The sequence below is a fragment of the Microcaecilia unicolor genome, chromosome 4 (genome assembly GCF_901765095.1).
Source record: "Microcaecilia unicolor chromosome 4, aMicUni1.1, whole genome shotgun sequence".
Taxonomy (NCBI): Eukaryota; Metazoa; Chordata; class Amphibia; order Gymnophiona; family Siphonopidae; genus Microcaecilia; species Microcaecilia unicolor.
The window spans coordinates 150,190,808-150,208,884 of NC_044034.1; positions in this window are offsets into that span (position 1 = coordinate 150,190,808).

Consider the following 18,077-nt stretch of genomic DNA (forward strand, 5'->3'; position numbering starts at 1 on the left):
GTCTGGGAACAGTCTTTCTGCCACAATGTTGAGGGTCTCCAGTCATGAATGAAAGAATGGCCCAATTCTAGAGGCCTGAACCATGTCACCAATAAGGCAATTCAGTTGACTGCCAGACCTGAGTTTTTAATGATAAGTCATTAAAATTGGACTGGTACAGCTCTAGTTATAATATCAAGACATTCTCCTTTTAATAGCTCAGCTGAAGCATTAGTTGGGTTAAACACACATTAGAGAGTCACTAGCCATATTTGAGTCTTTTCTTTAAATGTCAAATCATTATCCATGTTTTATGACTCATTTTAGATTTGGATTTAATTAGTTGCCATTTCAAATCTGAGCTAGAAATAGGTGTACTCAGAGTGAAGGAGTAGCCTAATGGTTAGTGCAGCAGCCTGAAACCCAGGGGAGCTGGGTTTGATTCCCCCTGCAACTTCCTGTGACTTTGGGCAAGTAACTTAACTCTCAGTTGCCCCAGATACAAAATAAGTACCTGTATATAATACATAAACCACTTTGATTGTAGCCACAGAAAGGTGATTATATCAAATCTCATCTCTTATACAAATTATTTCCATTTCTAGGTAGACCTTACAATTTAGGGGGCCCTTTAACTAAGCCGCGTAGATGCCTATGTGCGTGCCAAATTGTAGTTACCGCGTGGCCCTTGTGGCAATTTCAATTTTGGCGCGCGTCCGCTAGATGCATCTGAAAAATATTTTTTATTTTCTGGCACATGAAACCTACACGCGTCAAGTGGCAGTTGATGCGCGCAGACCATTACTGCCCAGTTACCGCTTGAGACCTTACTGCTAGGACAATAGCTTGCAGTAAGGTCTCAGACCCAAAATGGACACGCGGCAATTTTCATTTTGACGCATGTTCGTTTTTGACAAAAAAAAAAGGCATTCTTTGTAGGTGCGCTAAAAAATAATTCTGCACGTGTCCAACACATGCGTCTACACTACCGCAGATCATGTTTCAGCGCAACTTAATAAAAGGACCCCTAAGTTCTACAGAGTCAGTAGGAGAGGCAGATATTGAACAGTGGCTTCCCTGGTTCACAGCCTGCTTCTCTACTAGTTCACTTCTCCAAGCCAGTATGAACTTTATCACGCTTATTACAAGACTGTGGCCCAGCAGCAAGAGATCAGGCACTTAAATGGTTTTCCTGCTGCCAGGGAAGGGGGTTGGGGAAGTAATTTCACTGAAGAAAGAAAGGAGACTATCACAGCTTTTAACAATAAGTAATGTTTGACACTGCATTATAAAACCTAAAGGTTGCAGGGGAGGGGAAGAGGAAATGGGGGAGGGGGCCTCATTGGAACTGATGCTGGGTTGGTATTGTGGGCATATGTGTTAAATTATGCGTGCATTTCCTATTTTACAACAGCAATACAAGGATGGAGCATTTACACCAGTTTTATAAAATCTAATAATTGCATGTGAGTTGGCCATAAAATCGACCCCTACTTGTGGCACTTGAGAACATAAAAATATAAGTAAGTAAGACCTGCCCTACTAGGTTAATCAAAAGTCCGTTTAGCCCAATATCCTGGCCAGGTACCTGGTAGATTCCCCAAAAGTAGCAAGATTCTACTCTTCTTAACTTTTAGGGATATGCAGTGGCTTTCTGCAGGTCTACCTTAATAATGGTTGATGGACTTTTCTGGTAGCAGAAGAGAGGGTCCAGGGTACACAAACAAGGACAACAACAAAAAAGCACACAAGGGCCTTAAGTTTCAGCATGCTTTGAGAAGTGTGTTGCGTACTGCGGCTTGCACAAGTTTGGTCTCTGATGTATCTGCAATTACATACTGAATTGTTGAATTGACTTCCTGAGTCCAAGCTACGTTTATTAGCAATACGCGTAGGCATTCTTGACTGCCCTGCTTTTACTTGTGTTTGTATATCATTGAGGAACACAATTTTTTTCTTTGGCTGTGTTTTCAAATGCCCTGATCTCGACTGACCTCTGACACAGGCATATACCCACCGAAACATGGTGTCGGGTTGATTTATTAAAGGATTTTTGATTGTCCCACTCTTGAGTTCGATTCCCACTGCAGCTCCTTGTGACTCTGGGCAAGTCACTTAACCCTCCATTGCCCCTGGTACAAAATAAGTACCTGAATATAGGTAAACCGCTTTGAATGTAGTTGCAAAAACCTCAGAAAGGTGGTATATCAAGTCCCATTTCCCTTGTGTGCTTCTTTTATTGTCTTTTCTTCCAGGAATTTATCCAAGCTTCCATCCCCCTTCCATCCAGCCCTGCTTCTCTCTCTCCGTTCATCCAGCATCCGGCAATAGGTTCTGGAGCTTAACTATATAGTGAGTGAAAAAAATTATGTTTTCCTATCTGTTTTAAATGTGCTACTATGTAACTTCATGGATGGTCCCCTTGTCTTCCTAGGAGTGTTTCTTGAAAGAGTAAACAATCCATTAGTGTTTATCTGTTCCACTCTATTCAGGATTTTATAGACCCCAATCATATCTCCTTACAGCTATTCTCAAAGCTGAAGAGCCCTAACCTCTTAAACCTTTCCTCTTAATGATTTTGGTTGCCCTTCTTTGTACCTTTTCCAGTTTCGCATCATCTTTCTTGAATTACGGTGACCAGAATTGCACACAATACTCGAGGTGTGGTCTCCCCATGGAGCGATACAGAGATATTATATTATTTTTTGTTTTATTCTCTATTCCTTTTCTAATAATTACTAGCATTCTCTTTGCTCTTTTGGCCACCACTGCGCATGGCGCAGAAGATTTCATCTTATTGACCACGATGATCCTAAATCTTTTCTGTCTGTTGGTGACTCATAATATGGACTCAAACATCATGTAATTATAATTTGGGTTATTCTTTCCAATGTGCATCACCTTACACTTTACCACATTAAATTTCATCTGCCATTTGGATTCCCAGGGGCCCTTTTACAAAGGCACGCTGAAAAAAATGGCCTGCGGTAGTGTAGACACGTGCAGATTCATTTTTCAGCACACCTTTAAAAAATGCTTTTTTTTTCTATTTTTGCCGAAAATGGACGTGCAGCAAAATGAAAATTGTCGCGCATCCATTTTGGATCTGAGACCTTACCGCCAGCCATTGACCTAGCGGTAAAGTCTCACATGGTAACCGGGTGGTAATGACCTATGCGCGTCAAATGCCACTTGGTGTGCGTCTGATACGTGCGTCCAAAATTTTTTTTTGGATATGCATATCCGACGCGAGCCAAAAATGAAATTACCACAAGAGCCATGTGGTAGCTGGGCGGTAACTCCATTTTGGCATGCATTGGGCGCGTGTAGACGCTTACACGGCTTAGTAAAAGGGCTCCTCTGTCTTCTAGCCTCCTAGTTCATCCTGCAATTTCACGTAGTCCGCATGCGATCTAAGAATTTTGAATAGTTTTGTATCCTCTGTTGGTTTGATCACCTGACTCGCTGTTCCCATTTCCATTTCTGGGTGATACTGCTCTTTTTTTTTGAACATATTTAGTACTAAAATTGCTTTTCCTGTTAGACATGCCGGAATGCACACATGTATATCCGGACATCCTTATACATATTTTACAAAAAGCTCCACATTCCCTGAGCCTTTTGTAAAATACTTAGTAAAACTGTACATTTCCTGACCTAGGCATCCCAACCCCTACCAAGACACCCTATGCAAAACTGAGCTTTTATTTTTGGTGGTATTTAAAATCTTTACATAAATGTAAATAAATATGCCATTAATTAAAAAAAATGTTTTCATTAGTCTGCTTGTCTAGGTCAATGGTAAATAAATTGCTTTTTGGTGAGATGAAGCAGCTAAGAAGCAGCAGTGAGTGCCAGACATAACTTCTACATGGTGTCCTGCCATTCCGTATTGCGTTTTCCCCTACTTAGCCTTGTAGCAATTCCAGTTCATTTCAGGCTTACTGTAATCTGTGAAAAGCAAAAATATGTGCTCTTACTGTAAATACAGTTTCAGCTTTTCTTGTTTAAGGTAAGAACACATGTAGGTGTTTTCATAATACTATTCCTGCCAAATCCAAATAGCAGAAGCACAGATGACTTTGTGTTTATGCTGACTTGGCTTACGTCAGAAGCATAGGAATGATGCCACCCTGGATTTTTTAGAAGATACTTTAAATTCCTCTTTAAAAAGACCCTTTGAATCAGATAAAACTGCAGTAACAGCAACTGTTTCCTTGGGAAAGAAGACCTCAGAACCTTGAATTAGTATTTTGAGCAAGGTATTAGTCAAACGAAAAAGTGAGGCTCCTAATGCCAGAGTTAGAGGCATTCAGTGCTAGATTAACGCCGGCGTAAGTGTGCACAGAATGTTCAGAAGGCTCTAGAGCAGGGAACGACATGTGCGACTAAGATGGCCACAAATTATATTTAAGTGTATTCAAATGGATATCAATAAGATCATTTGGTATTCCCTTCCAGTGCTCAGAGAACAGTGTGCAAACACTGCCCTGCCTTAACGCTGGAAACATACCACCAGCACAGAGAAGGCGTTGAAGGTTTTCAAGAGAGGATTTATTCTGGATTTTTCACTTTAAACTGCAGGTTTTGATTTTTTTTGGAAACAGAAGGAAGCCAGTGCAAGTCTGTAAACCACGGCTGCTGACAGAGACAGCCGGGCCAAGGGCAGGAGCACCGACCACCCACTCCACCCCAACCTTTGCCGCTGTACATCCCCCCCACTTGGGCTGCCTCCCATATTCAGACCACCGCCCCCTTACCTTCCTGTGTCTGACTGCTCCTCCCTCGGTCTGTCATCTCCTGCTGCTGTGTGCTGTGACCCGGATGATTACATTAACGTGATAATCCGGGTCACCTGGGTTATCATGTTAATACAATCGTCAAGGTCCTGACACACAGGAGCAGGAAAGAGACAGACCCGGAAGTAGGCAGGCAGGCTGGTAGGCAGGCAGGAAAAAGCTTGCTGGCGCAGAGCCCCCCCCCCCCTTGGAGCTGGGCCTGGGGAATTTTGCCCCTCCTATTCCCCCCTCTCGGCGGCCCTGCTGTAAGCGCTGGTGGTGAGAAACAAATGTTTGCGAGTCTGAGCAAAACCAAAAGTGAAAGCACACAGTGGCACCTGTTTTAAATATAAGCCATTCAAGAGAAAAAAAATTGAAAAGCACTCTGGATTTGCTTATCGCGAAACTCTTGTGTGCACATTCCTCCCTCTTACTTTCAGTCTCATAGCATGCATATAATATAATGCAATTAGCTCTGAGCATTGAAGGGCTATGTTTCTGCGCGTTTCATGTGATAGCACTAGAGTTTTGAGCATCGGCCCATTGAATAGCTAAAGAGTTTGTGGAAAAATTCTGTTTAAGAGTGAAATTTTCAAATGGTCTCAATTGGATCAATGTTTGCAGGTACTTTATACCTATAGCCTTTGACCAAGTTACAAAGCAAAATATGTTCATGTTGCAACCTATTTTTTTTATTTAATTAAAATATTTATTTCTTGCACAATTCACCATTCTAGGCGAGTTAAAATAAAACATACATAAAATTCCTAACCAATGAAATCATAGAACCAAAAATAAAAATACAATAACAAGAAATATACGTTAGAACAATGTTCTATTATGTTATCGTGACAACTGTCCAGATGCTCTGTGAAATATCATTTTCTTCATCTGTTTTTGAAAAGTACAATAACTCATCTAACTGCGCTTGTGAGCTGATACCACTTGAAAGGTGCAGCAATAGAGAAAGACCCAGGGAAGAGAGTATTTGCACCTGCATTCAGTGCGAATAATTTTTTCTATGATAAATAATATGCATAGACTTGAAAATCCAATACAGTTGTGTTAGTTTTCTCCCCTGAACGAAACACACTTGTGGAAGAGAAGATATAAGCCACACTGAGGGAGAGACTAATATCTGTTTATAAGTCACTATTTCCCTGTGTAACTGGCTTTCCAATATCCAGGAAGATTGAATCTCCTTTTCTTGAGGCAGTAAGGGGTCCTTTTACTAAGCTGCGCTGGAAAATAGCCTGCGGTTGTGTAGAAGTGTGTTTTGGGTGCCCGCAGAATTATTTTTCAGCACACCTACAAAAAATGCCTTTTTAAAACTTTGGCCGAAAATGGATGTGCACATCTATTTTGGGTCTGAGACCTTACCACCAGCCATTGACTTAGCGGTAAGGTCTCATGTGGTAACCGGGCGGTAATGACCTACGTGCGTCAAATTCCACTTGACACGCGCAGTTGACCAGCACCAGAAATTTAAAAATATTTTTGAGACACACGTAGCGGACACGTGCCAAAATTGAAATTACCGCGATGGTCATGCAGTAACTGGGCGGCAACTCCAATTTGGGATGCATTGGGCATGCGTAGGCGTCTATCCAGCTTATTTTCGAAGGAGAAGGGTGGCCATCTTCCGACACAAATCGGGAGATGGCTGGCCAAATTGGTATAATCGAAAGCTGATTTTGGCCGTCTTCAACTGCTTTCCGTCGCAGGGCCGGCCAAAGTTCAAGGGGGCATGTCGGTAGTGTAGCGAAGGTGGGATGGGGCGTGGTTAAGAGATGGCCGGCCTTGGCTGATAATGGAAAAAAGAAGGCCGTCCCTGACGAGCATTTGGTCGACTTTACTTGGTCCCTTTTTGTTCACAACCAAGCCTCGAAAAGGTGCCCGAACTGACCAGATGACCACCGGAGGGAATTGGGGATCACCTCCCCTTACTCCCCCAGTGGTCACCAACCCCCTCCCACCCCCAAAAAAAATTAAAACACATTTTTTTACCAGCCCCTATGCCAGCCTCAAATGTCATACCCAGCTCCATCACAGCACTATGCAGGTCCCTGGAGCAGTTTTTAGTGGGTACTGCAGTGCACTTCAGGCAGGCGGACCCAGGCCCATCCCCCCCCCCACCTGTTACAATTGTGGTGGTAAATGGGAGCCCTCCAAAACCCACCTGAAACCCACTGTACCCACATGTAGGTGCCCCCCATTACCCTTTAAGGGCTATGGTAGTGTTGTACAGTTGTGGGTAATGGGTTTTGGGGGGGGGGGTTGGGGGGCTCAGCACCCAAGGTAAGGGAGCTATGCACCTGGGATCAATTTGTGAAGTCCACTGCACTGCCCGGTTGGTGTCCTGGCATGTGAGGGGGACTAGTGCACTACAAATGCTGGCTCCTCCCATGACCAAATGGCTTGGATTTGGTCGGGTTTGAGATGGCCGCCATTAGTTTCCATTATCGGCGAAAACCAATGGCGGCCATCTCTAACGCCGGCGATCTCTAAGGGCGGGCCAAATGTTGAGATTTGGCCTGCCCCGACTGTATTATCGAAACGAAAGATGGCCGGCCATCTTGTTTCGATAATACAGTTGGGCACACCGCTTAACGGGGCCGTCAGAAGAGATGGCCGCCCTTATAGATGGCCGGCCCCGTTCGATTATGCCCCTCCACGCAGCTTAGTAAAAGGGCCCATAAGTGATGGAAATGGAATGTTCTTACGACAGAATCATCTTAGACTTACATTCATATTGCTTGCAATTGAGATGTCACGTTGACTAGTTGTCATACTACAATTTCCGTATAACATCTTAGAACTCAGGTCGAAAACAGATTATGGTAAGTGATGAGTTTCAAAAGATACTCCAGGTTCATGTTCCCTGCTTATCTGCGTGAGAATCAGAGAAACCACAGAGCTCAGAATGCAGGGAGGGAGAGAGAAAAGCCAGAGTGGAAAAACTACAGATCCCAGAATACATTGCGGGAGGGGAGGAGGCAGGAGCGTAGAGAACACAGATTTCAGACTGGAAGAATAGGAGAGATCAGGACAAACGAGTACCTGAGCCGCAGGAGAAGAAAAGAGAGGGGGCTGATTGGGAGATGGAATCAGCTGAGGAGAGGGGGGAACACCTGAGGGAGGGGGTGGAGAATGAGGAGATGGAATGGGAGGAGTTGGAGCAGGTAAGAGGAGAAGGGGTGGAAAAGGAAATGGAGGTGGGAGAGGAAGTTGCTGGAGAAGAAGAGTGACTTCTAGAGGAGCCCAAAAGTATCAAGAAAAGAAGAATGGTCAGGAGAGATCCGGTGGGTGGATGTCAAGAGGTAAAGTGTTGACAAATGAGGGTGGTGGATCTTTAAAGCCTGGCTAAGCTGTGCTGTGCTGTGTTTAAAGCCTAGCTAAGTTGAACTGTTTTGAGGCCTTGCTGAAGAGGGCGGTGTGGGAAAGCCTGGCTAGCCGAACTGTGTTTAAAGCCTGACTAGCTGAACTTTGTTGGAAAGCCTGGCTAGCCGAACTGTGTTTGAAGCCTGGCTAGCAGAACTGTGTTTAAAGGCTGACTAGCTGAACTTTGTTGGAAAGCCTGGCTAGCTGAACTGTGTTTGAAGCCTGGCTAGCAGAACGATGTTTAAAGCATGACTAGCTGAACTTTGTTTAAAAGACTGGCAAGCTGAACTGTGTTGCACCGCCTTGCTAGCGGAACTGTGTGGCAGTGAGAGCGAACTGCACTGACGAGTGTGGAGTCGGAAGCAGACAGCACGGATAAGGGAGAGTGACAATTACGCGGTCGAGAGAGGCGGTTGACACTGCGTTTATTGTTATAGCCAGATATCTATCTATATCTGTATTCAAATGTACAATCATCTGACAGCTTCAATCCTGTTTCCTTCTCTTAATTTGGCAACTCAGTCCAAATTGTGCCTTTTCCAAGACATTGTGGCCTTGAGGCTTGAAGCATCTGCAGACAGGTGAACAGTGAACATTGTGCTTGTGCCAGTCAGACCAGACAAAGTAGCATGTGTTTCTCTTGACACCCAAGTCAAAATAAATTTGTCCTGTGACTCTTTAAAAAGCACAGGACATTCTTGGCCATGATGGGCACAATATCTGTGTGTTTGTCTCCTTTTACCTTAGAAGAGACGTATAAGAGGTAAGCAGTGTACTGCAGCCCCTCACTTATTTAGCAGACTGGAACCGTGCTTCCCAACTCACTTAAAAATAAAACAAACTGGAAAGAGGAGAGAAAGCTTATCAACTTTCAGTTATGCCAAAGTGCTTTAAAATATGTTAAAATCTTTCAAAGTCAACTTACAGTTTATGATGACAAGTTATGTGTGTGTGCGTGTATGTATGTTTGTGTTTGTGTATATGTTTGTTTATATGTACTGTATGTTTGCATGTATTTATGTGTGTGTGTGTCCATTCTATAATGGACGGCACTGCCATTTTGACTGTGGGGCAATATGTAGATTGAAAATTGTAAATGGTAAAAATATCTAGAAGGGTTGGGTTTAACACATTTACCCTTTATTTGTAGGGGACCTCCTTGAGAAAGCTATTCAAAACACATGCCGTGTCAGAGCACTATACCCCTATGGCCGACTATAGATCAAGTTTCATTTAAAGATGAGTATTGGTTAAATTCTATTATTACAAAATAAGTAATGCACAAGTAATTAGTAGTGATTATATTTAGATGGAGGCAGTTGGACCAATGACGATACACGTGCATAAGACTCAGCGATAAAACATATATGCTGAGCGGCACCACTGAGGTTCGCTGTCTTTACACAAAGAATTTTGGGAGCCAGCAAAAGATTATATTGCCATCTGGAGTTTGGTTTATCGGACATTCTATAATGGCATCTGTTCACCTAGATTCCGTTATAAAATAATGGCATAACCTGGCATCAGTGCGCCAAGCATTTATGTGCTCGCAGTTAAATCAGCTGTAGGCCTGACATAAATTCAGGCACCTAAATGTGGCAAGGGTGGGCGTAACTTACAATATTCTGTAATGTGCGTAAGTGGCAGCCTTGCCCATGCCTATTCCCATGCTCCACCCATGGGAATGCCCCTTGCATTTATGTGCTGTGCCACATCTTACAGGATAGTGGTTTGGTACTGTGCTATTATTTACCTTGAATGTGCCAACACACTGTACATTGGGTGCCCTGTCAAAGAATTACCCTTTATATGGATAATGCTGGCTGAAAACCCTTCTAACCACTATGGGAAAGGGGATGGGACTTGATATACTACTTTTCTGTGGATCCAATCAACGTGGTTTACATATTATATACAGGCACTTATTTTGTACCTGGGGAAATGAAGGGTGAAGTCACTTGCCCAGAGTCACAAGGAGCTGCAGTGGGAATTGAACTCAGTTCCCCAGGGTCAAAGTCAACTGTACTAACCACTAGGCTACTCCTCCATTAGCAACATTCCATGTAGAAGCCTGCCCTTGCAGATCAGCAATGTGGCCGCGCAGGCTTCTGTTTCTGTGACTCACAAAAACAGAAGCCTGTGTGGCTGCATTGCTGATCTACAAGGGTAGGCTTCTACATGGAATGTTGCTAGTGGAATAGCAACATTCCATGTAGAATCTCAAATAGTAGCAACAGAATCTCAATAGTAGCAACATTCCATGTAGAATCTCAAATAGGGAAAGGGAAATGGGACTTGATATACCGCCTTTCTGAGGTTTTTGCAACTACATTCAAAGCGGTTTACATATATTCAGGTACTTATTTTGTACCGGGGCAATGGAGGGTTAAGTGACTTGCCCAGAGTCACAAGGAGTTGCATCCAATTATTGATGGATCTGAGCTCATTATTCAATTAAGATGCATGTGAATCTCGGAAGTGTGTCCAAATTTGGGCATCATATGTAGAATCCGGGGGTATGTGAGGAAGTGCAAGTCTCACCCACCTACTGCTCAGACTCTGTCTTTGTGGACTACCACCTATAAAGTGAGTATTCTGTAAGATATGAGCACCTCAATGGGTGGCAGTAAGGGCTCCCTCCGAAATGGCCGTGCAGCAAGTGCTTTACTTGCCACATGGCCATTTCCTGTAGGAAAGTGAGACTTCCCTTTTACCAGCAGCAGTAAAAGGGGGACTCAGCGCGTGTGAAAAACATGTGCTGACGCCACCATAGACCCCCTTTTGCCGCAGCTTGGTAAAAGGAGCCCATAGTGAGGATACTCCTAAAATAATTGCATTGGTTGAGAATAGAATCTCGTATTTATTTTAAAATTGCCTGTTTGATTTAGAAATGTTTTTATGGATTAAACTCAGGCATGATCGGAGGCCTACCCCTATTTTAAAAAAATAGATCTGGCTTGAGAAGTTTGAAGACACTATTGCTTGATCTCCCCTCAGTCAGAGGGTTGAATCAGAAATCATTGTGGAAGCGTTTTTTTTTTTCATCTCAGGGTACAAGAATGTGGACTACTTTACCAGTTGAAATTCATTTAATTAAGCCTTTTTTTTGTTTGTTTAGAAAAGTTCTATTTTTGTTCTATAAATAAGTTTATATGTTTTAAGGAATTTGAATTGTATCCATTTCTCTATTCTGACGTAATTCCTTCCAGCTAAGAATGTGCTATCTATTGTAATCCGCTTTGAATTGCTGAGATAAAAGTGGAATATAAGTTCACAGAATAGAATAGAATGTTAATTAGTGCCCTGTTGTGCCTTCACACAATTCACATGCAAACTGTTTAACACACCTTAGTAAAAGAGCTCCTATATACCCACATAAAGCTATACCTGACAGCACCACAATTGGGCTCATTTTCGAAAGAGAAGGACACCTATCTTTCGACATAAATCGGAAGATGGATGTCCTTCTCACAGGGTCGTCCAAATCGGTATAATTGAAAGCCGATTTTGGACATCCCTAACTGCTTTCCATCGCAGGGATGGCCAAACTTTAAGGGGGCGTGTCAGAGGCGTAGCAAAGATGGGCGTGCCTAACACTAGGATGTCCTCGACCCATAATCGAAAGAAACAAGGACACCTCTGACGAACACTGGATGACTATACCTGGTCGTGTTTTTCTTATGACCAAGACACAAAAAGGTGCCCAAACTAACCAGATGACCACCGGAGAGAATTGGGGATGACCTCCCCTTACTCCCCCAGTGGTCACTAACCCCCTCCCACCCTCAAAAAACATCTTTCAAAATATTGATTGTCATATGCAGGCCCCTGTAGCAGTTTTAGTGGGTGCAGTGCACTTCAGGCAGGCGGACCCATCCCCTTCCACCCCTACCTGTTACGTTTGTGGAAGAAAACGTGAGCCCTCCAAAACCCAACACAAACCCACTGTACCCATATCTAGGTGCCCCCCTTAGCCTGTAAGGGCTATGGTAGTGGTGTACAGCTCTGGGTAGTGGATTTGGGGGTGGGTGTGGGGGGCTCAGCATACACGGTAAGGGAGCTACAGTGGGGGAAATAAGTATTTGATCCCTTGCTGATTTTGTAAGTTTGCCCACTGACAAAGACATGAGCAGCCCATAATTGAAGGGTAGGTTATTGGTAACAGTGAGAGATAGCACATCACAAATTAAATCCGGAAAATCACATTGTGGAAAGTATATGAATTTATTTGCATTCTGCAGAGGGAAATAAGTATTTAATCCCTCTGGCAAACAAGACCTAATACTTGGTGGCAAAACCCTTGTTGGCAAGCACAGCGGTCAGACGTCTTCTGTAGTTGATGATGAGGTTTGCACACATGTCAGGAGGAATTTTGGTCCACTCCTCTTTGCAGATCATCTCTAAATCATTAAGAGTTCTGGGCTGTCGCTTGGCAACTCGCAGCTTCAGCTCCCTCCATAAGTTTTCAATGGGATTAAGGTCTGGTGACTGGCTAGGCCACTCCATGACCCTAATGTGCTTCTTCCTGAGCCACTCCTTTGTTGCCTTGGCTGTAGGTTTTGGGTCATTGTCGTGCTGGAAGACCCAGCCACGACCCATTTTTAAGGCCCTGGCGGAGGGAAGGAGGTTGTCACTCAGAATTGTACGGTACATGGCCCCATCCATTCTCCCATTGATGCGGTGAAGTAGTCCTGTGCCCTTAGCAGAGAAACACCCCCAAAACATAACATTTCCACCTCCATGCTTGACAGTGGGGACGGTGTTCTTTGGGTCGTAGGCAGCATTTCTCTTCCTCCAAACACGGCGAGTTGAGTTCATGCCAAAGAGCTCAATTTTTGTCTCATCTGACCACAGCACCTTCTCCCAATCACTCTCGGCATCATCCAGGTGTTCACTGGCAAACTTCAGACGGGCCGTCACATGTGCCTTCCGGAGCAGGGGGACCTTGCGGGCACTGCAGGATTGCAATCCGTTATGTCGTAATGTGTTGCCAATGGTTTTCGTGGTGACAGTGGTCCCAGCTGCCTTGAGATCATTGACAAGTTCCCCCCTTGTAGTTGTAGGCTGATTTCTAACCTTCCTCATGATCAAGGATACCCCACGAGGTGAGATTTTGCGTGGAGCCCCAGATCTTTGTCGATTGACAGTCATTTTGTACTTCTTCCATTTTCTTACTATGGCACCAACAGTTGTCTCCTTCTCGCCCAGCGTCTTACTGATGGTTTTGTAGCCCATTCCAGCCTTGTGCAGGTGTATGATCTTGTCCCTGACATCCTTAGACAGCTCCTTGTTCTTGGCCATTTTGTAGAGGTTAGAGTCTGACTGATTCACTGAGTCTGTGGACAGGTGTCTTTCATACAGGTGACCATTGCCGACAGCTGTCTGTCATGCAGGTAACGAGTTGATTTGGAGCATCTACCTGGTCTGTAGGGGCCAGATCTCTTACTGGTTGGTGGGGGATCAAATACTTATTTCCCTCTGCAGAATGCAAATAAATTCATATACTTTCCACAATGTGATTTTCCGGATTTAATTTGTGATGTGCTATCTCTCACTGTTACCAATAACCTACCCTTCAATTATGGGCTGCTCATGTCTTTGTCAGTGGGAAAACTTACAAAATCAGCAAGGGATCAAATACTTATTTCCCCCACTGTATGTACCTGGGAGCAATTTATGAAGTCCACTGCAGTGCCCCCTAGGGTGCCTGGTTGGTGTCCTGGCATGTCAGGGGGACCAGTGCACTACAAATGCTGGCTCCTCCCATGACCAAATGGCTTGCATTTGGTCGTTCCTGAGATGGACGTCCTTGATTTTGATTATCGCCGAAAATCAGAAATGACCAAGTCTAGGGACGACCACATTTAAGGATTTGGACATCCCTGACCGTATTATCGAAACAAAAGATGGACGTTTTCCCGCCCCTGGATTGGGATGTTCTGCGAGGACGTCCAAATTGAAACGAGGATGTCTCTTTCGATTATGCCCCTCAATGTCTTCTAGACACGGAGAGATCCTTATTCAAAAACCCACCAAGAGGGTAAGATAACCAGATAATTTTATCTGGCTATGTTTATCTAGACAGTCAGTGGAACGTAATTGATAATTGTGCCACGACATATATGTTTTAAATCAATGTATTTATTTATTAGGATTTATTTAGCACCTTTTTGAAGGCATTCATTTAAGGCGGTGTACAGTTTATCTATCTATACACACACACATGCAGACACACACACACACATACGTATATATATATATTTTTTTTTAATTTATTTATTTATTTATACACCACCTTGAATGAATTCCTTCAAAAACATGGTAAATAAATCCTAATAAATAAAAAAATTTAAAAAAATAGTGGCACAGTTATCAATTAAGCTCCGTGGACTGTCCAGATAAACATAGCCAGATAAAATTATCTGATTATCTTACCCTCTTGGTGGGTTTTTGAATAAAGATCTCTCCATGTCTAGAAGACATTGTGGTGCTGTCAGGTATTACCTTTTCCTTGTTGGCAGTTTAGCTTTGAAGCATTTGATACTATGGTGCCCCTTAACAGCTGCCTGCTTATCCAAATGCTGATCCAGTAGACTGACAGACTGAGAATCACCTGGTTTGTATCCGGGCTTGTGTTCTCAGGGGAATTGCTGACTTATGCTGACACATGTCATCAGTGCTGTGTGAAAATCTCTTTCTTGGATCTGCCTCAAGTCTGGCTGTGATCCCATTTTTACACACAGAGAACTTGTGCCTTAGGTGAGACTTGGTATTCAAATATAGTGCCTTTCCATTCCTAAATGCACATGGAGGGTAACCTAGCTTGAGAGAGCAAGAAGTCACCTAGATATAGCCTGTTGTAAACAGACACATAGGTGCTTATCTTTCTTTATAAAATTATTCCACCAAACCGACTAAAACTGCTTTAAATTTATTTATTTCAGCACTTGATATACCACAAGTGATCCCTGAGGTGACTATTGGGCTCATTTTCAAAAAAAAAGGACGCCCATCTTTCGACATAAATCGGAAGATGGACGTCCTTCTCTCAGGGACGTCCAAATCGGTATAATCAAAACCCGATTTAGGACATCTCCAACTGCACTTCATCGCAAGGACAGCTAAAGTTCAAGGGGGTTTGTAGGAGGCGTAGCGAAGGTGGGACTTGGGTGTGCCTAACATTTGGACGTCTTTGACCCATTATCAAAAAAACCAAGGATGTCGCTGACAAACACTTGGACATTTTCACCCAGACCTGTTTTTCTTACAACTAAGGCACAAAAAGGTGCCCGAAATGACCACCGGAGAGAATGGGGGATGACCTCCCGTTACTCCCCCGGTGGTCACTAACCCCCTCCCTCAAAAACCATCTTTCAAAATATGTTGTGCCAGTCTCTATGCCAGCCTCAGATGTCATACTCAGGTCCATGACAGCGCATGCAGGGCCCTGGAGCAGTTTTAGTGGGTACTGCAGGGCACTGCAGACAGGCGGACCCAGGCCCATACCCCCCCTACATGTTACATTTGTAGAGGGAACAGCGAGCTCTCCAAAACCCACCACAAACCCACTTTACCCATATATAGGTGCCCCCTTCACCCATAAGGGCTATGTTAGTGGTGTACAGTTGTGGGTAGTGGGTTTTGGGGGGGCTCAGTACACAAGGTAAGGGAGCTATGTTCCTGGGAGCAATTTATGAAGTCCACTGCAGTGCCCCCTAGGGTGTCCGGTTGCTGTCATGGCATGTTAGGGGGACCAGTGCACTATAAATGCTGGCTCCTCCCATGCCCAAATGGCTTGCATTTAGACGTATTTGACATGGACGCCTTGGTTTCGAAAATCACCGAACGTCAGAAACGTCCATGTCTAGGGACGACCAAATCAAGGGACGTCCAAATTTAAGGATTTTCGAAACGAAAGATGGACGTCTATCTCGTTTTGAAAATACAGGTTTCACCACCCCCGGATTTCGCCCTTTTGGAAGGACGTCCAAATCGCAACTTGGACGTCCCTTTCGAAAATGCCCCTCCACGTGGCTTACAATTTCTGTTATAGGTTCTCTGCACTGTCCCTAATGGGCTCACAATCTAAGTTATGTATTATACCTGGTGCAATGGAGGGCTTAGTGACTTGCCAAGGATCACTCAGATCTGCAGAGGGAATTGAACCTGGTTCCCCAGGATCTCAACCCACTGCCAACTGTCAATCAATATTAAAAAGCTCTCTGGCGAAAACCCAATGTAAAATTTTAAAAGTTAAACGTAATTTAAGCCTTAACAGGCAACCAGTGAAGCTCTATGAACAACGGAGAAACATGATCATACTTAGACGTCTTACAAGTCAACTTAGCAACAGTATTTTGAATTAACCGTAATCTAGACATTAGTTTTGTTGAAATTCACAGCTAAGGAGAATTGCAAAAATCTAATTGGGATAAAATTGTTAACTGAATGAGTATTCTAAAGTGACCTTGAAGAAAATAAGATTGAATAAACCACAAACTGCTTAAGGGGTCCTTTTACTAAGCTGTGGGAAAAAGGGCCCTGCAGCAGTGGTGGGGGCCATTTTCCCCATGCACCAGGGCCCTTTTTACTGCAGCAGGTAAATAGCCCCCACTAAAAATGGCCATGTAGTAAGATAAATCTTACCGAATAGCCATGCGGCGGGGAGCACTTACTGCCTTAGTGGTAAGGGCTCCCGTGGTAACCCGGCTGTAACCGGACAGAGCAGCGATGCTCGATTACTGCCAGGTTAGTGCCGCTCTAGACAAAAACAAATTTCCAGGGAGCGCCAGAAATGGCACCCACTCAACCTGGAACTACCACTGGCAGCCATGTTGCCCCCGCGGTGGTTCAGTTTTAGCGTGCAGTAAGCCCGTGTTGGGCTTACCGCCATTTTGTAATAGGACCTTTAAGTGACTCTGCTTGGGCTCTGGCCAGACTCCGTCCCAAACACACCTACACCCGAGTTGTATAAAATTATGTGCATTCTTGTGCTGCTTGCTGTGTGCACTTTTACAAACCTTACCTATGAGATCCTTATAAAAGAAACATTTTATGTGCATAAACTAATTTTATACATGGAAATTCTTTATAAAATTACCCCCCTTGATGATAGTCAGAAAATCTAAAGCTGACCAGTTTCTGGGTCTTTGTACATTGGAAGCGTCTGTCTTTGTCTCTCAGTCTGGCTGCCTTTCTTTGTATCTTGTGTAATTTTTTTTAGGCTAGTGGGATTTTCATTTTACCCCTGGAATAGCACCATAGAGATTTGTAGCTGCTTTTTCTGTGACTATTTTCTCCAGCTAAAACAGAGCACATAGTTTTGAACAAATGAAACTATGATTGTTATTGTCCCCTTGAGGCAATCCTGCCCCTAGAAATGACCCTGTGATGTTCAGGTAAAATTACATGTACATCTACCCGCATTGAGCATGGACAGTTTTCCAATAGCCCATTTCCATGGGTACAATAATATTATATTATATTTATTTATTCTTGTATCCCACAATTATCCAAAATTGAGTTTCAGTTCAATGTGGCTTACATTTAACAGTTGTTAGAGATTACATTGATTCAATTACATTTACAAGGTTGTATGATGCTATGTTTTACAGTGGTTGGCAAGATAACTATTAGTGCTTAATAGTCATTGGGTTTTTTGAGAAGATATGTCCTTACTCATGAGAAGATATGTCTTTACTCATGGGAAAGGCACTGAGAAATGTGACATATTAATTTCTGACTAAAACCCAGACAAAGAAGAGAGAACCTGCAAGCAAGGCCCTGTAGCTGAATTTCCGATGGGGCAAAAGGGTAACTCTCCAACATATTTCCTCACACAAAAGATGGTGGATGCATGATGCAGCCTCCCAGGGGAGTGGGTGGAGGCTAGTAGGGCAGCATAATTCAGGGACATGTTGGATGAGCATTGGGTATTCT